Source organism: Cervus canadensis, chromosome 8 (assembly GCF_019320065.1).
Source record: "Cervus canadensis isolate Bull #8, Minnesota chromosome 8, ASM1932006v1, whole genome shotgun sequence".
NCBI lineage: Eukaryota > Metazoa > Chordata > Mammalia > Artiodactyla > Cervidae > Cervus > Cervus canadensis.
The window spans coordinates 35,006,438-35,029,045 of record NC_057393.1 but is presented as its reverse complement, the minus strand read 5'-3'; the positions used below and the strand labels follow the sequence as shown (position 1 = coordinate 35,029,045).

The window sequence follows — 22,608 nt, the reverse complement described above, 5'->3', positions numbered from 1 at the left end:
ACCAGAGCCTCCTGCACTGCAGGCAGATTCTTTACCAACTGAGCTACAAGGGAAGCCCATTGTGGCAACTTGGATTATGGCTAGTCTTGTCATCATATTATAGTTAACTCCTTCCACCTGGTGGGGGTTTCAGTATCTACAAGGCAGCTCAAAGGATATGGCTCAGAATATTATCCATAACTTTTGAGGAGGAACTTATAAAGGTCCTTGACTTTGTTTAATGACTAAACTATTATTATTTAGTTTTGTTTGACTGCTTTCCTTTGCTTTTGCATTTTCTCACTTCCCTGATTAAATTTATTCTTTGACTGAAGTTTTTCTACAGACAAAGGCAGGCAGAGGATATGGGTAGAGTGGGTCTGTCCTGGGAAGACTCCATAGATCTTGCTCCATTTTTTTCTTATCAACATGATTAAAAGTGAACGGTGACAAGCAAACCCATCTATAGACCTATGGGTAGGTTTTTGGTCATTTGACTCACTTCTTGGGTGTCTTTGTATTTTTATATATTATCTCCCTTGGTGGTAGTGGTTTAGTTGCTAGGTCGTGTCTGACTCTTTGCAACCCCATGGACTGTGTGTGGCCTGCCAGGCTCCTCTGTCCAAGGGATTTCCCAGGCAAGAATTCTGGAGTGGATTGCCATTTCCTTCTGCAGGGGATCTTCCCAACCCCGGGAACCAACCTCCTGCTTGGCAGGCAGATTCTTTATCACTGAGCCACCTAGGAAGCCATTATCTCCTTTAATAGTCTTTAAATTAAAAAAAAAAAAAAAAGATACAAAAGCAATGCATATTCCTTGAAAGAAAAAATGGTGTATAAAAATTTACAAGTGATTGATTCTTCCTTGCCTATTCTCCCCCCACCCTTATCTCAACCCCATGTTAACAATATCCTGATTCTGGTACCAGATCCTATGAATTCTAATAGGTTTCAAGCTTCTGGAGGCCATGGCTTTCTTATTGAACTTTGTAACCCTTTATACCTAGAACAGTGCTTTGCCTAAGCCAAGTTCTCTGTATCTGTTTATTTGACGAATGATTTTTTTTTAAATCTTTCTTTATTTGGCTGCATCAGGTCTTAGTTGTGGCATATTCGATCTCAGTTATGGCATGTGAGATCTCATTCCCTGATCAAGGGATCGAACCCAGGCTTCCTGCATTGGGAGCTCGGAGTCTTATCCACTGGATCACCAGGGAAATCCCTTGACGAATGATTTATTGAACACAGATTGGAGGGAGAAGTCCCAAATGGAAAACATTTATGATAAACCAAGTCTTCAAAGTTCAATTCAGTTGTATCTGACAAGAAATATTAGTAATAACCTTTAAAGGAGCACTCGGAGAGGCATTTTTCTGCTTCTTCCTTGTCCCATAATACCAAATCATGAAGAGATAATGAACAAAAACTTGAGAAAAGATGGATGTCTCTCTGCTGTCTCCTCCTTCTTTTAGAGAGTGAGGACACATAGAAAGGAGAGGTTTGGGGGATTGAGAGGGGCTCTAGCAGTAGATAAATCTCTCACTTTGTATTACCAGACTCTAAAATTTGCTGTGGAGTATTTTTATGGGTAATTTCTTTTACAGATGTGTTTGGAGAAGATTGAAATTATCTTGGTAAAAGCACATCTAGATTCCACATTGCAACTTAAACATATTGTATTTTATTTCCTTCAGCACAAGGGCAGGGAACTCATTTTTTCCTCCCTCCTTCTTTTAATTAAAAAAAAAAAAAAAAGAACAAAGAAAGTCCAAAGTGTCTTTTCCTACTTGGAATGAAAAATTAATGATTGCTTTGGGCCTAGAGGTAGTGAGCATTGAGTCTTGATCCGAGTTAATCAGGAGTCGCCTTTAAATATAAAGAGCCCTGACTCTGGAAGGCTAGAAAAATATAGTCTGAAGGTGTGATTCATATTATTTCCCCAAGGTTTCATTTTTATTTTATTATTCTTCAGCTCCATGACTAAACATTTATTTGGTGCTAGCAAATTGAAAAAGTCTGGACTGCAATAAGCCATTTGCCGTTGCTGATTAATTGCCATGGGCATGCTTTTGAATCCTCCTGGTGAACCTGAAGTGTACTGTCCTGAGGAGTGCTTTCCGAAGGGAAAAGTTCTGGAAGGATCTTCATTTCTTTGAGTTTTCATAATAGTGGAATGTGTTATACAGGCAGCAGAGCGAGCAGTTAAGAGTTGGACTCTGGAAGAAGTCCTGGCTCCATCATTAACTCACAGTGGAGCCTTTAGCAATTTTCTTGATGTTTCTTAAGTCTCCACTTTTCTCACCTGTAAAATGAGAATAATGAAAATAACACCTAATGCAGAGAGTCACGAAGATTGGATATCTGAAAAAGCACTAAACATAGCACATGGCAGTTGTTCCAGTAAATTGGAACTGCTGCTGTTGTGATTAAGATCTCTATGACTACTATGAATAATGAAATGGGAAGTTCTGTCAGAGGGCTGTGCTTTCCACATCTGAGCAAATATTGTACACTTCAGTATCTTATAATATCTTATTATAGTACCTTATTTAGTGTGCATGATGGTTTTACTCTGCTAAATGGTAGTTGTGTAGAGGCCGTGCCCCCCACTAGATTGTACACCCCCTGACTTTCTCTTATATAGTAGCCTTTGCATCTGCCAAGGTGGCTTGCCTACAGCAGGGCCTCAAGAAGGGCTTCTTGGATTGCATTGGGAAATTATAGGCAGAGGGCTGGGTTCCAGCTTTCTCCAGAGTGAGAGCTGTGTGTTAGAAATATCCCCCTGGTTGTTGAATGAAGGCCGGGGATAGGGATTTGGCGTTCCAAATAGGAACTGGGGCTGCCAAGGTCCTAGTCACCATGGTAGGAGCCAGCCATCCAGTCTCTGAATGAAGTTGAAGAGTTGAGCAGATTTGGAAAACAGAAGTTAGTTTGTTTTACAGCGTGGCCACATTAGTTTCTTTCTTTTTCTCCCTAGTAGGTATTTTAAGTTACAAAAAGTAAATGATCAGAACCTGAGATTCAGATTTGTAAATTGTCAGAATCTGGGTTGAAGAAACTGGCAGTGAAAGTGTCAGCACAAATGATCAAATCATCAAGGGAAAAAATGCAACTTTGCGTGTCTCAGGAGGTAGTTAAGAAAGTCTTACCCTGTGAGGGAAGGGGATAGACAGCTGTGAATGAAGTCGGCCTTGCTGATCTTTTCAGCCTAGGATAAAATCAATCCTGAGCAAACAGAAAAAATACTAATTCTCTATACAGTTTGTAAATGAAGGGGTGACAGATCCTGCTTGCTGAGCAGGTGGACTCCAGGAAGTTTGGGGAAAGAGAGAGACCAGTGTTAAATCCAACTCCGCAGTTGTTCCCTTTTGTTATCTTTACTCCCACTCCAGTTTTCTTGCCTGGAGAATCCCCATGGACAGAGTAGCCTAGATCCCATGCGGTCGCAAAGAATTGGACATGACTGAGCGACTTTCATCATCATCTTTACTCCAGCTCATCTTCACTAAACTCTCAATTTCCTTCTTCCTCTCAGACCTCTGTTTATATGAGATTTCAGTTAAGAATTCTAAAATGTCCCTGTTGTCATTCTAAGACATAGCATAACTGTTTAATAATGATGACTACATACCTTATGTGTACCCAGTGATGTATAGGAGGGCTGTTTGATGATGATTTCCACTCAATTAATGATGCACTTGTATTTTCGAACTCCTTCCCTATACCATATATACTGTTTTCTTGTATAGCTTTTGCTTTATGTGTTTAAAGAGATTTTTATGATTTTAAGTTTTTTGGTTCCTGTGAAGTTAGCTGTTTTAAATTTCTACATGATCATGTAAAGTGAACTTGCAGTTAACTAATCGACAGGATGCTAGCGTTTGAGGAAATTTCACTTATTAATCTTTATATTGTAGGTTTCTCTTTCATATTTTAGTCAATAAATGATTTCTTCAAGCTTAATCATTTTTTTTACAGACTCTTAACACATTTGTTAGCATACGCTTACTATGATGAACAAAACAAAACAGACTGAGTTTCTGTCCTTGAGGTTATAGTCTGGTGGGGCTTTTTCTCTGTCATAGAAATTAAAGACACCCCACTAGGTGAAACAAGAGATCGTGTGGAAGGGGAGAGTCATCCCCGATTTCTGCACAATCTCTCAGAGTATCAAAAGATGAAAAGGTGCAATTGTGGTGGTCTGTTCTGTGAAGGAGGTTGGTTAGCTGTTACTAAATCTATTTCCCTTCCTCGTCAGCTCACAGCTAGACCAGACTCCCTTGCAGTCTGATATGTTTGTGTGCCTGTGTTTTTGGAATGTGGACAGAAGTGAGGTAAACCATCAGGTCTAGGAGGTCCCGGGAGAGGTGGAGGGCAGGATGCAAGGAACCTGGTTCCTAAATCACCACTTGGAAATCTTCCTGCTGAGTGCCTGCAGCTGACTGTGTGAGCAGGAAATAAACTACTCTGTGAAGCTCCTGAGAGTTCAGGGTTTCTTTCTTACAGTATTCAGAATTACCTGAGCCATTAATAACATTCCCTTCTAGTGCTTTTAGTCAATTGGGGGAAATAGGCAAAAATTAAACGACCACTCAAATTATATGTGACACTAAAATGCCCTGGTCTGTCAGAGAAGGCAAGGGCAAGCCTGTGTAGATTATGGAGTCATTTTGGAAGAGTTGAAATTTGAGAGCTGTGATCTGAAACAGGGATATGATTCATTTTATAATGAAAGGAGGCAGTAAAATAATGAGGATAATAGTTGATCCTCTATCATAGGATTGTTCTAAGGATTAAATTAATGATGCATTATAAATAAGCTAATAATCACATGCATAAATGAATAAAACATAGAATGTTGCCTAAATCATAGTAAATGTTTATTGGGTTTTTTTTTCCAGATAAAATAGACTTTATTTTTTTTTTTCCATTTTCCTTTTTTTTTTTTTTTTTAACTTTACAACATTGTATTGGTTTTGCCGTACATTGACTTTTTTGTCTTACTTTGAGTTATACTTCCTGGGTTCAAATCTCAGCTCCGCCTCTTTCTTGTAACCTGGGCAATTTGTTTAACCTCGCTGAGTTTCAGTGTCCCCACCTGAGGCTGCCAACAATGCATACCTCGTAGAGTTATTGTGAGGAGTAATGAGGCAGTTTATGGATCTCTCCTTAGTGCCTCATGCAGTGCATGACAAATTCATGGTCTTTCTCTTCAAGCTGTTTTAGAGCATCTCTTACCTTGAGCTAGCCCTGTTAGACTCCATGGGGATTCTCTGTGATTCCTGCTTAGAGATTCTGCTATCATTTGAGAAGGCAGGATGTGCACACAGAATTAAATAACCATTCAAAGCATTGTATGATTTCATGTGAATTTGACTGGTTGTATCACTGTTGTGGCCACAGACCAGTTTGATTATTAGAGGACCTTTCAACCCATCCTGAGACATTGCCCATCTCAGTACTCTACATCCAGTTGATTTCTGTAGCTTAGCTAGTCTTTGGATATCTGTACAGAAAAATTATACATATGTGTGTGTGTGTGTGTGTGTGTGTATATATATATATATATATATAGGCAAACTCTTTGCTACCTCAGTAGATATGAATTTTCTGAAAGCTAAAGATACATTTTTTTTCCTGTTCCTTTCTTTCTTTTTTTTTTTCATTCCTTTCATTTTGAAAAGCAGTACCATATGCTTAAATTTATACTACTCACTCTTGGGTTTTATCAACATTAAAAAGAGAGGGTTAAAAAAAAGAGATTAGAAGGTCAGACTAGATTAGTGGTTTTTAAATGTGGTTGGAAGATCACTCAGAATTTATGATTTGCTTTTCAAAAGCCATAAATTATATTTTATGAAATATTAAATAAGTAGGAATAGCAATTATATACTAAATTAAATACTTTCTTATTTTAGATTCTGGTATAGACTGTGGTAAACAGTATTAAAATTGTTTAAAGTAACTGATTTTTCACACTTGAATATTTGTTCTAAAAAGTTGAGAATACAAAAAAGAGAAAAAGAAAAAAAAATTTTTGTAATTGAACCACCAAAGAAAGACCAGTAAATATCCTTTCAATCTTTATTCTATGCATATATGTTTTTTCACAAATTTTGACTCATATACAGTGTTTTGTTTCTTAGTCTTTTTTAAAGGTATAATTTACCTTAGCATAAAATTAAAAACATAAAAATTCCTTTTAAAATGTACAATTCAGTGGTTTTTGGTATATTCACAAAGTTGTTCAGCTATTACTATAATCAATTTTAAAATATGTTCATCACTCCAAAGAGAAACTCTTGTACCTGTTAGCAGTTACTCCTCCAGACCTTGGAAGCTACTGAACTGCTTTGTGTCTCTGCTTATCCTGAACGTCTCATATAAATGGAATCAAAATATGTGGACTTCTGTAGCTGACTTTTTCACAGAGCATTATGTAGCCAAGGTTTGTCCATGAGTAGCACATATTCATACTTCATTTCTTTTTTGGCTGAATAAAATTCTTTTGTAAAAAAAAAACAAAAAAAATAAAAAAACAAACAAACAAAAATTCTTTTGTATGGATATACCAGTTTTCACTTATCCATTCGGTAGTTAATAGACATTTAGATTGTTTCTACTTTTTGGCTATTATGAATAATACTGCTGTGAATATGTATGCCAGTTTCATTTGTGAATATATTTTCAGTTTCCTTGAAAATGTTCATTGCTCAGTCATGTTCAAATGTCTGCAATTCCATGGAGGACCCCTCCAGACTCCTCCGTCCATGGAATTTTCCAGGCAAGATACTGGAGTGGTTAGCTGTTGCCTTCTGCAGGGGATCTTCTCAACCTAGGGATCAAACCTGGATCTTCTGCATCACGGGCAGATTCTTTACCATCTGAGCCACATTCCCTTGGGTCATATGATAATTCTATGTTTAAAATTTTGAGATATCTTCAAACTATTTTCCAGAATGACAGCACCATTTTCATACTGTTTTACGAGCTGCTTTTTTCTTTTTGGAAGAGAGGAAGAGGGAAGTGATAAATGCATTTCCCACATCAAATTTTACTTGCTAAAGCATTTAGATTCTTACTCTCTAATGTCTTTTACTGTTTGCCACTTCAAAGGTAGTATTCTAGTTCACATCCTCTTTATTTTTATTATTTTTATTTTTTATTAAGATGTAGTTGATTTAAAATATTACTTTCAGGTATACAACATAGTGATTCAAAATTTTTATAGATTATACTCCAAGCTATATAAGATATTGGCTATATTCCCTGTGATGTACAATGTATCCTTAAAGCTTTTTTATTTTATACATAGTAGTTTGTACCTCTCTATCCTCTACTCCTATCTTATCCTTCCTTGCTTCCCTCTCTCTGCTATGAATATTGGGGTGCACATGTCTTTTTGAATTAGTGTTTTCATTTGCTCTGGATATATACTCGGAAATGAATTGCTGGATCATATGACAAGTGTATTTTTAGTTTTTTGAGGACCCTCCATACTGTTTTCCACTGTGGCTGTACCAATTTACATTCCTACCAATGGTGTACAAAGTTTCCCTTTTCTCCATATCCTTGTCAAAATTTGTTATTTGTAGCCTTTTGATGATAGCCATTCTGACAGGTGTGAGGCAATATCTCATTATGGTTTTGATTTGCATTTCTCTCATGATTAGCCATGTTGAGCATCTAATGATGTGGCTGTTGGCCATCTGTATGTCTTCTTTGGAGAAATGTTTATTCAGGTTTTCTGCTCATTTTTTAATCAAGTTGTTTGTTGGTTGGTTGGTTGATACTGAGTTGTATGAGCTATTTGTATATTTTGGATAGAAACGCCTTATCAGTCATATCATTTGCAAATATTTTCACTCCATTCAGTGGGTTGTCTTTTCATTTTGTCAGTGATTTCCTTTGTTTTGCAAAAGCTTTTAAGATTAATTTGGTCTCATTTGTTTATTTTTGCTTTTGTTTCCTTTGCCTTAGGAGACAGGTCCAAAAATATCTTGCTATGATTTATGTCAGAGTGTTCTGCCTGTGTTTTCTTCTAGGAGTTTTGTGGTTATGTTCTTACATTTAGGTCTTTAATTCATTCTGTGTTTATGTTTGTATATGGAATGAGAAAATGTTCTAATTTCATTCTTTTACATATAGTTGTTCCATTTTACCGGCACCAATTACTAAAGATTTAGTAACATATAAATATACAATTGTATATACAATATACAGTTTCTCCATTGTATATTCTTGCCTTCTCTGTTGTAGGTTAATTGACTATAAGTACATGGCTTTTACTTCTGGGATGTCTATTCTTTTTCCTTTTTAAGTCTTTATTGAATTTGTTTACAGTGTTGCTTCTGTTTTATGTTTGGGGTTTTATTTTGGCAGCAAGGCATATAGGATCTTAGTTCTCTGACCAGGGATTAAATCCAAACCCCCTGCATTGGAAAGTGAAATCTAAACCACTGAACCACCAGGGACATCCCCTGGGCTGTCTGTTCTTTTCCATTGATCTATATGTCTGTTTTTTTGTGCCAGTACTATACTGTTATCATGAGTATAACTTTGTAGCATAGTCTGAAGTCATAAAGCGTGATACCTCCAGCTCTGTTCTCAAGATTGCTTTGGCTATTCAGGATCTTTTGTGTTCCTATACAAATTTTAGAATTATTTCTTCTAGTTTTGAACTTTCAGTTTGTGTATGTCTTTAGATCTGAAATGAATTGCTTGTAGGAGCATATTTTTGAGTCTTGGTTTTGTATCCAGAGCACGTGAGACTTTGTGTGAGCCCTTTAAGAGTGGAGTCTCTATTTCCCACTGCTTTCTGGGTCTCCCAAAAGTAAGCCTCACTGGTCTTCAAAGCCAAATTTCCTGGAGGTCATATTCCTTGTGCAGGACCCTAGGGCTGCAGAGCCTATGTGGGGTTCAGATCATTTACCCCTTGCAGAGATCCTTTCCGATTGTAATTATTCTCTCGATTGTGGGTCACCCAATCAGGGGTATGAGTCTTGACTATACTGCCACTCTGCCCATCCTACCTGTCTCATTGTGGTCTCTTCTTTATACTTTAATTGTGGAAGAGATTTTCTGATAGATTCTGGTCTTTCTAATCAATAGCTATTCTGTGAGCAGCTGTAATTTTGGTGTACCCTTGAGAGGAGGTGAACTCAGGGTCTTTCTACTCTACCATCTTGGTCAAGCTCCCAGGGTACTTTTTCATCTGTCATTATATCACAGTCATTTGCATAAGTGACTACATTTTCTTTGAAAATGTTATTTTTAGTAGCTGATCTACACTCCATCATGTGGTTTGCACAATAACTAAGTCAACCATTTTCCTAATATTGGCTCTTTTGTTGTTATTATTATTATAAATAATTATACAGTGACATTGTATGCATCTGTATTTCTTCTAGAGTAAATTCCTGGAGGTGGAGTGACTGAGTCAATGGGAATAGATATACTTAAGGCCCTTAACACTTAGTGTAACATTTTCCTCTAAGAAGGATTAACAATATAGACTTCCACCAAATAGTGTGCATGGCACTTGTCATGTCCTTTGCCCATTTTTCTAAAGAGGACCTAGCAAAAAAATGTATTAGTTTTCTCTGGCTACACAGCAAATTATCACAAATGTAGTGCTTTTAAACACCATGAACTTATCATCTCAGTTTCTATAGAATAGAAGTCTTGTGTGGTCGGATTGTATTCTCAGCTCACATTTTCACATTTCAACATCAAGTGGTCTACCAGGGCCCCCTGCCTTGTCTGGGACTCAAGGTCTTCTCCAAAGCTCACTGGATGTAGGTAGAATTCATTTCCTTCTCACCTTTTCTATTCATTATATTTCTTTCTTTTTCTTTGAATTAGGAAGTTACTCACTTTTAGTAGTTGCATACCCATGTTCTGCAGATATGAAGTTTGAGAATCAGTGGATGAGATTAACTTTAAGACCCTTCTAATTAGGATATTTTATAATTTATTAGTTATTTGGCCATCTTTCAGCAACAAAAACCTAGCTGTAGTTAAATTGGTGTAACAGGGAGACCCCTCCAATTAACAGAGACTTTTTAAAATGGAGAGTTAATGCTGCTTTTGTTTGTTAAAATGCTTTTTTAAATTGTCAAGTCTACATACATATTAGCTGATATTATTGTTATTGGTATGTAAATTTGGAGGAAGCTCAGAGCAGTCTCTCAGTGCTCTTCCTTTTCAGGACTGGGCCTGTCTTTGGAATCAGAAACAGCCTTTTTCACAAATGTGTTCACAGAACTCCGGTCTTGCAAAGTATTCTTTTGAGCCAAGAATTTTGTGATAACCAAGTTTGAGATAACCTTACATTCTGTATTTTTACTCCTCCTTTTGTGCTCTCCTGGAAAGTCAGTAAAGAACTTGTTTAAATTGCTAGATCATGTTTTCCTTGGCTAAGGAATGAGCGCGCTATGGCAGTGCTGCTTCCTGTGAATCCTGTCTCCATTAGTCAGGCTAAGCAGAGCTGAGCAGGCCATCTAAAAATTGGGTGATGACCAGGAGCCTGAAAGGGTAAGTTTTGGGGATCTAGAACAAATCACCTAACCTGTCTGGGTGTTAATTCTTCTTGGTAAAATGAGGATGGGAGGTGAATTACACTTTAAATTCTCAGTTTCAATGTTATAGGATTCTATCATTTACTTTATTATGAAAGTGTAAAGAAAAGTGTTTCATAAACACAGCTTTGCCAAAAATAAAATAATAACAAACCACACCAAAACAAAACACACAAAAATTATTAAAGTCATCTGCTGGACCTCTGAGAAACAATTGGATCATAGAAATCTTTCCTCATGAATTTTTGAGTAGTCCCATAGTGTGAACTGTGAATTATGGTGCTGAAGAAGACTCTTGAGAGTCCCTTGGACAGCAAGGAGATCAAACCAGTCAATCCTAAAGGAAATTAACCCTGAATATTCATTGGAAGGACTGATGCTGAAGCTGAAGCTCCAATACTTTGGCTACCTGATGGGAAGAACTGATTCATTGGAAAAGACCCTGATGCTGGGAAAAATTGAGGGCAAGAGGAGAAGGGGACAACAGAGAATGAGATGGTTGGATGGCATCACCAACTCAATGGGCATGAGTTTTTTGTTTTTTTGTTTTTTCATTTATTTTTATTTGTTGGAGGCTAATTACTTTACTATATTGTAGTGGTTTTTACCATACATTAACATGAATCAGCCATGGATTTACATGTGTTCCCCATCCCGATCCCCCCTCCCATCTCCCTCTCCATCCCATCCCTCTGGGTCTTCCCAGTGCACCAGCCCTGAGCACCTGTCTGATGCATCCAACCTGGGCTGGTGATCTGTTTCACCCTTGATAGTATACTTGTTTCAATGCTGTTCTCTCTGAACATCCCAACCTCGCCTTCTCCCACAGAGTCTAAAAGTTTGTTCTGTACATCTGTGTCTCTTTTTCTGTTTTGCATATAGGGTTATCATTACCATCTTTTTAAATTCCATATATATGCATTAATATACTGTATTGGTCTTTATCTTTCTGGCTTACTTCACTGTGTATAATGGGCTCCAGTTTCATCCATCTCATTAGAACTGATTCAAATGAATTATTTTTAATGGCTGAGTAATATTCCATAGTGTATATGTACCACAGCTTCCTTATCCATTCATCTGCTGATGGGCATCTAGGTTGCTTCCATGTCCTGGCTGTTGTAAACAGTGCTGCGATGAACATTGGGGTACATGTGTCTCTTTCAGATCTGGTTTCCTTGGTGTGTATGCCCAAGAATACAAAGGATCATAAGAGATTACTACCAGCAGCTCTATGCCAATAAAATGGACAACTTGGAAGAAATGGACAAATTCCTAGAAAAGTTTAACTTTCCAAAACTGAACCAGGAAGAAATATAAGATCTTAACAGACCCATCACAAGCACAGAAATCGAAACTGTAATCAGAAATCTTCCAGCAAACAAAAGCCCAGGACCAGATGGCTTCACAGCTGAATTCTACCAAAAATTTAGAGAAGAGCTAACACCTATCTTACTCAAACTCTTCCAGAAAATTGCAGAAGAAGATAAACTTCCAAACTTATTCTATGAGGCCACCATCACCCTAATTCCAAAACCAGACAAAGATGCCACAAAAAAAGAAAACTACAGGCCAATATCACTGATGAACATAGATGCAAAAAATCCTTAACAAAATTCTGGCAAACAGAATCCAACAACATATTAAAAAGATCATACATCATGACCAAGTGAGCTTTATCCCAGGAATGCAAGGATTCTTTAATATCCACAAATCAATCAATGTAATACACCACATTAACAAATTGAAAGATAAAAACCATATGATTATCTCAATAGATGCAGAAAAAGCCTTCGACAAAACTCAACATCCATTTATGATGGACGTGAGTTTGAGCAAACTCCAGGAGATAGTGAAGGACAGGGAAGCCTGGCGTGCTGCAGTCCATGGACTCGCAGAGTCAGACACCACTTAGCCACTAAACAACAACAACACAGCATGAACATGTATATGTTCATAATAGAGCTTGTGCTGATTTAATGGCCTAAGTGACAAATTCAGGTGCACACTTCCTTACATCAGACCCATCGAGTGGTGACAGTTTGAAAGGGAAAGGAAGAAAAGAAATCTGGCTGGACAGACACAGTCATGGTGGAAAGCAGGAAGATTAGATGTGTGTGAAGGAATGCACTGCGGGCCTTAGATGATGTGGGGCTAGTAGGCAGCCCCTGGTAGTTCCTGAGTACAGAAATAACACTCTGTAAGGAATGGTTTAGCCAGATTGCTTGGGCTGTGATGCTAAGACAGATCAGAAGGGAGAATTTCTGCAAAGACCAAGACTAAGGCTTTGGCAGCAACTTGGTGGGCAAAGGTGGGATTGTGCCAGGTTGATGCGTAAAGCAACGTAGAGGAAGGGTTGTTGGAATGTGGTGACTCATTGAGGCCTGACTGATTAGAGAGGAGGAGGAACCGGCAGTCAGGCCAGGGTAGAGATCTCAGAAAAGGAAGTGGTGCCATTGGTGATGATAGGGAATGTGTGCAGAAGTAGCGATGTAGAGGTAAAAGGATGTTCTTCGCTAGATAATTGGGATTTGGAGATGCAGCTAGGTAGTCCAGTGCAGCTGGCCAGTGAAGAGGGCAGGTGAGCACATTGGGAAGTGGGACTGAGAGAAAGTAACTCTGTTGCTCTGAGTATCAGCAATATTTGTGTTCCATGCTAATCTTATTTACTCATGTACTATTGCACTGGGAAGGTACCTTGTACTCCATCTTACACACCTTCTACCTAGTTTGAAGGTGAATTTAATTCATTGCTTTAACACATTTGACATATAAACTGCTTTTTGAGCTTTATTTTATCTCTATGTTTTCATGAATGTAATGAGTGGTCCCTGTTTCAATTCAAGCATTCAGCATTCCCTTCCTTCTCCTGATAGATTTTTTTGGTTTGTTTATTTTCACTGTGGCTTTTGAAGAATTGCCTGGGTTTGATTAAACTTGGCACACTGTTAAATTACATCAGGTTACAGTGGAAGGGCTATTTGCATTTTTTGTTTGCCTTTTTAAAATAAAAAAAAAAAGGCAGTTAGAAACAATATCCATATGGGCACTTCTTTAAGATTCATGATTTTAATGCCATGTGGTATGTAGGTCAGGGCTCGGGTGGTGTGAGAGGAGTGTGGCTTTGAAATGAAGGCTTACTTTATGCTGAGTTTTGGACAAGTTCCTTTTCCTCTCTAAGCTTCAACTTTCTCAACTGTAAAATAGAGATATTCATACTACTTATTTCCTATTGTGGTTGTGAGATTCCAGTGAATTGATATGTATAAAGGCTTAGGATGGTGCCTGGCACCTATTAAAAGTACCCAATAAATAGAGCCTACCATTATAATTATTATTATCATCATTATTACTATTATTTTTATTAGCAATGGAAATATGTGAGGTCTACAGATAGAACTGGGCAGGAAATTTAATTATACATACAGAAAAGAATAAAGGCATGTAACAATCAAGAGAAAATGGGGAATAAGATTAGCTTGCTTTAAATGTCTGTTTCTTAGTTTTGTGAGCTTGGCAAGACTTTACTTCCCTGTGCCTTGAAGAAATGAGTACTCTGTGGCTGGCCTTACAAGAAAATTACAAGGATTAGTGCATTTATATTGAACTCCTGGACTCTGATTGCAAAGTAGGAAATATTTTTTGCAGCTGTGATGCATTAATGTTAGCATGAACTGAGGCACAATTATGGGACTTAGATTTTTTTTCTGCCCCCTTTCAACTTTTATAAAACCTTTCTATGTTTCTCAGTTGTGAGACTAAGAAAATGGCAGAGAATGTGCCTCCCATATTCAGCGAGGTGGGAGCCGTGGGACGGGGCACTGGCTGCTCCGCGTGACGAGCTTCAGGCGAAATCTGTTTTGCTTTTTTCTGATCTGAGCAAACTTTCCACAAAATGTGTTTCTAACTGAGTCAAGCTGGAGAAACCAGTTGTGTAGGAAGATTATAACAGGTTGTGGTTGAAGTGGAAATTAAGCTCTACATTGGAGATTAAAAGATTAGCTTAAGCAGGTGATCTCTAAATGGTAATTCTCCTCAAGTCCATGGAAATGGAAAAGACCAAACCAACAGCACATGTCTGTGGACCGAGATTGAAGAGTACTAAAGACCAGGCCCTTAACGAAGATATCCTGAACGAATGAAAATCACACAAAACAGTAGCTGGATTTCTTTGCCATTAGACAAAGAGAAATTTCCTTTTTACTTTTATTATAAAGAAATGATCCCCCTGATTTTCTATTTTTCAGACAAGAGAGTGGAAGTTTAACTGATGGTTTCTAAATTGTAGCACAATGAAGCTCAAGTACAAAGGCTAGTTTTTGTTTTCTCATGCTTCCAATGATGCCATTTAGAGGGACCACTCATGTGCAGAGCCAGCATAGTGATGGAGAGCAGACTCTTGAGCCTGACTGCCTGAGATTCAATCCAGGCTCCACCTCTTCACAGCTGTGTGCCTTCAGGAGAGTTCCTTGGCCTATTTGTCCCTCAGCTTCCTCACATTTACAATGTCAGAATAGTAGTAGCTACCTTGGAGTTGTAAGAAGGAAAAGAATTGATAAGTATATAATGCTAAGAACAGTACATGGCATATAGAATGAGCACTAGATATGGGTTAGCCCTTATGGTCTTGATAGTTTGGTGGTTAAGAGTGTGGGCTCTGAACTAACATGGCTTGAATTTTGTGTTCCTACTTGGCAGCTGACCTTAGGCAAGTTACTGACTTCTCAGAATCTTTATGTTTGCTAAATGATTGTATCTATTTTGTATGATTGAAAAGTGAAAAGTGAAAGTGAAGTCGCTCAGTCGTGTCTGACTCTTTGCGACTCCATGGACTGTAGCCTACCAGGCTCCTCAGTCCATGGAATTTTCCCGTCAAGAGTACTGGAGTGGGTTTCCATTTCCTTCTCCAGGGGATCTTCCCGACCCAGGGATCGAACCCAGGTCTCCCACATTGCAGGCAGATACTTTACCATCTGTTTGACTGATGTGACAAATTTACAAAACACTTCATGATTCACACAGTCCCCGGCATAAGGTAAACCCTCAATACATGTTAGTTATTGCTTTCTTGATTTTTCCTGTGTTCAGATTTCAGAGACAACATTATGAGCCCTCAAGCAGAAAACTGGAAAATCTGAGGATGACAGCTCTGAGGGCTTATCTCTACCTTCCGTTGCTGGAATAGCCTTCCCAGATTTTATGTTGGCCCCTGGACAGCATAGTCAATTGTTGTCTTTCTGATTTTCCAGGCCCACAGTGTTCTATAGCCAATCTTGGCAATACATCAGGTTCTAGGAAAGTACATGAATCATCATGGGACTCTTGACTCTGCCCTTCTGAACTTCATAAAAACATGTGATTCTATGAGCTGATTTCCTAAGTATCCTTCTTCCCTGATGTGCTCACTTCCTTTCATCTACTTATGTCACCCACTGGCAGCCCCTTCCATGGCTTTCTCGTCCCTGGTTTCACACCCACCATTTATGCCCCCTCCCCTCCTGCTGCATTTATACCAATCCCCAAAACATATTTTGCACACTCCCTCCTGTCCTTTCCTTTATAGCGATTTTCTTTTTTCTTTGACTGTGCTGCGTTTTCATTGCAGTGCCCTGCCTTTCTCTAGTTGTGGAGAGCAGGGGCTGCTCTCTAGTTGTGATACATGGGCTTCTCATTGCGTGACTTCTCTTGTTGTGGAGCATGAACTCTAGGGTGCATAGGCTTTAGTAGTTGTGGCACATGGACTTATTTGCCCTGCTGCATGTGGGATCTTCCTGGATCAGGGATCGAACCAGTGTCCCCTGCACAGCAACGCGGATTCTTAACCACTGGACCACCAGGGAAGCCCAGAAGTTTCGTTCTTAATGAAGATATCACGTACTCTGCCCTCTTCACAAATGAAAGCCTCACCTTATTTGTAGGGAAGGAGTGGATTTAGCTTTCCCATTGCCCTGTACTGGGAGTAGACAATGAACTGCCACCTTCTCCCTGACTCTCAAAGGATGTTCTTGTCACCTGTCTGAGGTCCTTGCTATAGTATTACTACATTCCCTTTCTATAATCCCTGACTGAACATCTAGAATAGACCCTGGCACATAGTAGGCCTTCTATTATCTGTTGAGTGAACAGAATCAATGAATAAATCTTTCTCAGGAGTATTATCAAAATTATCAACCTTCATGTTTTTTGCCTACCTGGGCCCCATTTTTAATCATTGTTTTTTCACTCACTCAATAGATGTTTATAAAGATGCCAGGGGTGGTTCACCACTGGTCTTCTCTTCTGGAGACATCTCATTTAGTAAGAGAAATATATATTGCTTAAATAAATTAGTGTTGTGAGATGTGTGTGAAGGAAAAACACAGAGTTCTGTGGGGCCTAACCTAGTGGGGAATGAGATGGTCAGTGAGGGCTTTTGTAAGGAATTAAGGCTCCATGCTGTACTAGGAAGAGGAATGGTGACTGGTTAGGTTGAGGTGTCTGGGAGGAGTAGGACAGAGTGTTCCAGGCAGACGGAGTCATGTGTGCAGAGGTGTGAAGGGAAGAAGCACAACATACTTTGAAGAGTCCAAAAGAAGACCAGAGGTGCAGGAGCCAGGGTGGGAGGGAGCTGAAGATTGTGAGAGGTGGGCAGAGGCAAGATCTAGGGACTTCAGTATTCATTTTGATAACCCTTGATATTCCTTAACATCATAGCCGTCAACTTTGTACAAGTGCTTCCTTGCCTGGCATGCTTCTACACATTGTTTCTATCCCTATAAATACTCTTTTTACTTTGTTTTCAACCCAGTGAGATCACAGTGATGAGACCTGGAGCAGATCATTGGTAAGTGAGGCTAATTGGATGATTAACAGAATGAGCCTTGCAATCAGGCTGAGCTATGATTCAAATACTAGTTTCATCACCTAGTTGGGTGGTCTTGGGAAAGTTCGCTAAACCTCTCTGAGCTTCCATTCTCTCATCTGAAAAAAAGAGGATGCTAATATTTACCATGTGAGATTTGATAAAGATTAAATAAGCCAATGGAGTGAAAGTGCTGAGCACAGAATTTGGGTCCTAATTGCTCATTACATGGCTGTGCTTGTTGAGAGTTGAGAAGTGTTTAGAGGCTCTGTGCTCTAGGAAGCAGAGGAACCCAGCCTTTTTTCTGCTGCTTCTTGACCTTTCTCGGGGGAGCCCTGACCAATAACTGGCATCAGAGTTAAATTTTTTTGTGTTTTGTTCTGCAACAGTTTTCTTGGAGTATGAGCCAGAGACTTTTTTCTGTCCTTGTTTTGCTTTCAAGAGCATCTAACATCCATGTTTAATCCTGACCTCTGGTTCTCACTCAGCAGTCCTTAAGGAAGCTGTCTGTTCTGAGGTCTTCTACTTGCCTGTCTCTGTCACTCTCCATGTTTATATTTCCCACCCCAGCTGCTCACTTAAATTCTGCCTCTCCCTATTCTGAACTCTCGTCTGCCCTGGACGTTGAGATCTGGTTGTTTTTGTTTTGACTATCCAGTAATATGGTCCCAGACTCTAAGATTGCCCTGGATGGGTGATGTTATGTATTCCTTTACCTCCCCTTGACCTACTGGCTCAGGAGCCAAGACTAGCCTCTGACACCTGCTAGCTGGGGAAGCTTACACCCTGTTTTCCAGTCCTAACCCAGACTCATGTCCAGCTTCTTGGCATTACTCCCTACATATAAAACCTCATGCTGTTGCTACCTTTATTTCATCTTAGATAAGAGACACAACCTTTGGATTCCCACAACCAGCTCTGAGTCAACCCAGTGAAAACAGAATTCACCTCTGTATGCCTCATTCTCTCTGTACTTTGGTTAGGTTCCAGGCCTAGAACTTATTATATCATATTCACCATGAAATTATGAAGTCTCCAAGGACAGAAGTTGTCCTTAATTATTTCTGTGTTCCCAGTATTTAGTTCAAGCCCTGGAAAATCAAAGAAGACCTTTAATTGAAGATTTTCAAAATTAATTAGAAATTGTCACCCTGCCAGGGAAGTTAGGGTCAACCTGTACCATTGGGAAGGAATAGAGCCCTTGTCTATTAGAGGACAGAGGGGCCTTGGAACAGTTCCAGAGATGGTCAGCTTCAAATAATTTTGGGGAAATTTCCATGATCAGCTGATAGTCAGTGATGTGGCCTCCCTCTCTGCTTGGGGAGGATTTTCTTGAAACCGGTATGGCACAAAAATTAGTGTATTGATGTTTGCAGCACACTCTGCTCCTCTAGCCTGCAAAGAATAACTCTGTATTCTATTTGCTCTCTCTTCCTAAAGAGATAGTATACTGTCTGGCTGAAAGAGAAGCTAAGTTTATCAGCAAACTAATGGATACCCAGGGAAAAGTGGGAGAAGAACAGAAATCAAACATATATCTGGGGAGAGAGTGAACTTGGGGACGGTCATTTTACAGAAAGCACTCTATAGCTGCTGAAAGGTGAAAAGGAATTAAAGAGGAAAGAGAAGCAAGAAATGGGCCCTTCTGGTGATCTTTAAGAAAAGCGATAAAAGATTTGACTTGGGAATAAACTTTCTCTGCATTTTTTTACTGTTGTATCCCTTATATCCAACACAATGTCTGGCACATATAACATTTTCAATAATTGTTGGTTGAATTAATTTCTTTAAATATTGGAACTGAATCTTCAACAAATGTTACTACTCAGACAGTAGGCCCTGTATTCACACCATTCACAGTATTATGGGGCTTGGAATCAGATCCATTGACACCATGAGTCTAGTATGGCAAGGTGTTGTGGAGAAGCAGGGGAACATGTACCAACCCACCCCCAGCTTCACAGAGTCAAGACAATGGCCTCGTGCAATAGTACTTCAGGACCAAGGACAGCATCTGTTGGACACTCCCCCTCATGTTTTAGTGCTGTGACTCCCCTGCTTGTGTGTGACTTCAACATCCTGGGCCCCTTATCTTTCCATTACACCTGCTCTGCAACCCTCCCAGTTAGGATCAGTCCAACTACTGCCTTCTCCATTTGTAGACATGGCCTAGGACTGTTGGACAAAAATGACAAAACTAATCCCTTGGATGACACACAAATACACGTTCTTCTGTCTCAGCTCCACCAAGCAGTCCTAAAGTGTTGCTAGTCATCACTCTCTCCTCCATGCTCCACAGTGGCTATTCTAAACCTGCGTCACCCTAGCTCCTCATACTTTTGCCTGTCCTTCCAGTCTCAGGATGACTCTTCCTCTAACTTCCATGAGAAATTGAAGGTACAGGGTGGGAATTCTGTTAATTTCCTTTTCATGCTCACTTTGTTTGCCCTCAAAAGGAAAGGTATTCAAAAAAAAAAAAAAAAGGAAAGGTATTCTTTGGCCTTCTCAAAACAAATCCCCTGCCTTTGCTTCTGAGTTCCTCTCCCCATCTCCCCAGGTCCTCCAGGTCCAGACCTTGTTCCATCAGCTGTCCTCCCCTCTCCTCTGGATCTCTACTAGATTCTGCCCAACATACTAGTCAGTGTTGCTGGACAACTGTGAGGTTCTGTCATATTCACATAGAGTCATTATTTAAAGAAATAGATTTGGAGACCCTACCCCAGGTCTCCTGAATCAGGAGATAGTGTCCTATATTTAAAGCAAGTATTCCTGGTTTGCAAAATACTGTTAAAAAATCTGCCTTTATTATTGCTGCCCCCAAACCATTTTTCACCCAAAAACCAGAAATACCTCTCAGAAATGCAAATCTGATCACATCATTCCCTGTTAAAAGCCCCTTGAGAGTTTTCTAATAAGTTGGGGTCAAAGCAGGATGCACAAATCACATTCAAAATGGGTAATTTAAAGAGAATTTAATCTAAGTGATATTCACAAAGGTGTTCCGGAGGTGAGACAGACAGGAGGGCCACTGCAGTGCCCCAGGACCAGCAACAGGAGCTCTAAAAGGGTTAGGCGAGGGAGGGATTCCTTGCCTAGGAACAGAGGTCTGCCTGATCTGAGCTGTAATTAGTGGAAACATGCATCCAACCTGGGACAGCAATAGAACAAATGAAAATAAATCCTTTCTCCTTCCTTCCTTCTGAATTTGTGCCCGTGTTCTCCATTGAATGAGGGAAGGGGAGCCGGGGGGTGCAGTTTATATCGGGTAGCCTTCAAGGTAGGGAGCATGGTGGAGAAGGGAGGATAGTGGGATTTGGGGAGGTAAGGGAGAGGTGGGGCCTGCAAGCCATAGTTACCTACCTATAGGATAAGGGCTGGAGCCTCAGGGTGGCTGTGACACATGATGTCCTCTCCCCATGAGGCTCCTCCTTCCTGCTTCTATCCTCCCAACAGCGTCTGTAGATGTCATGGGCTCCGGGAAGCCCCAGGTCGTTCCTTTGCTCCTGTAACCTCCTTTGCCTGAAATGCTCACTCTGTTATGTCCACTGAACACTTGCCACACTTTCTGCAAAACTAAACTCGAGTGACACCATTTCTGTGAAGCCTTTCTTTAGCTTCCTCACCAAGTAGAATTGGCTACTCCTTCTTTTGTGTTCCCATCATTGTAATAACAGGTAACATGGATGGAGTGCTTACCCTGTGCCAGACACCAGGAAGTTTGCATGTGTTTACTAATTAAATCCTCATAACAAATCTGTTATCCCCATTTTACAGGTGAATAAACTGAGGCACAGAGTGGCTAAGTAAAACTGCACTAGACAATGAGCTTCCCTGGTCATTCAGGTGGCAAAGAATCCGCCTTCAATGTGGGAGACCTGGGTTTGATCCCTGGATTGGGAAGATCCCCTGGAGGAGGGCATGGTATCCCACTTCAGTATTCTTGTCTGGTGAGCTACAGTCCATGGGGTTGCAAAGAATCAGACACGACTGAGCGATTAAGCACACAGAATCCAGCTAATAATTGGTTTCGCAGGATTTGAAGCTAGGTAGTCTGTCTCTAACTGCTTAATGACTTTGTCATAGAGCCTCATGACTCATGTATTACCACTTGACTGCATTAATGTATTTATATGTCTGTCTTTCTCTATCAAACCACAAACTCATCAAGGGTAAGATGGTGTTTTATTGATCACTTCCTCACTAATCCCTTGCCTTGCCCCATTGCATAGCACAGAGCTTGGCAAAATGGAGATATTTGATGAATGAAAAAAATGAATGAGGAAGGGGGGAAAGCAATCTTTTGCAAATATCCCCTCTTCACAGTTGAGACTACTACACTGTAATAGCCTATGCTATAATTTCAACCCAGATCTGCCTGACTACAGAACCCATACCCCTGTCCTCCGTCTATCAGGTTGCTTTCAAGAGGCGTTCAAAACTTTTATGCTATACAACTGTTTCCAAACAGAAACTTGGCAAGCTACCAGGCATAACTCAGATAACTCATTGGAGATTGAACGTCTTTTAAGATTAAGACCTAAAGCAGAAACTCTATTCAGGAATAATGAACTAGAACTAGGGGGTAGAGATGGGGAAATGGAACAAGGATAAAGTTCTAGGTCAGAATTCAACATAGTATCCAAAGAGTTGAAATTTAAGACCCATAAGTCTAGAAACAGGACAGGCATCTCACCAGTCCTGTCTCTTCTTGAAACCATGACTTAAGTAAACAGACAAAGAGTGAATGTGATTTAAGGAATATGTCTTCCAAGGAGTTGGGTGAGGTTTGACCCAAGCCATGTCCACAGGGTAGCCCTCTAGAGGCTCTAGTTCTATAAGGGTTACTAAAATATTAGCAGAAAATATGAGAATAATGTGTCAGTTAATTTAACTTTCCACAATCAACTCCTAAAATGACCTGGGAAGCAGGAGGTCGCCTTCCATCAAGTAAAACATGTTTTGAAGCATCCCCACCAGTGCTGGTCACTCTTCAAGCAGTGAACGAGTGTGCAGGCTGTACCTGCAGCCACAAGCATCAGTCTCAACCCAGCTAGAGTCAGCTGTCATCAGCAGGTACCATCAACCAGACCTGGTACTGAGTAATGCACAGCATGATAGTGACTTATTTAAATTTTGAACAGTTAAGATGTGTAGCTTAGGAAAAAAATGCATGCCATCAATCAGTGTAATAACATTCTCTTTTTAAAA

At 39.7% G+C, this 22,608-nt stretch overlaps 1 protein-coding gene and 1 long non-coding RNA gene across 6 annotated transcripts in view; both read left to right on the top strand.

Moving 5' to 3' along the window:
• Positions 1-22,608, top strand: part of PLCE1 (phospholipase C epsilon 1) — a 360,038-nt gene that overhangs the window by 81,455 nt on the left and 255,975 nt on the right. The gene's annotated exons all lie outside the window — the stretch shown is intronic.
• LOC122446125 lies at positions 1,010-21,351 on the top strand. Its single transcript, XR_006270781.1, has 3 exons — positions 1,010-1,021; positions 2,910-2,912; positions 21,219-21,351. It is a non-coding gene; the product is annotated as an uncharacterized LOC122446125 (long non-coding RNA).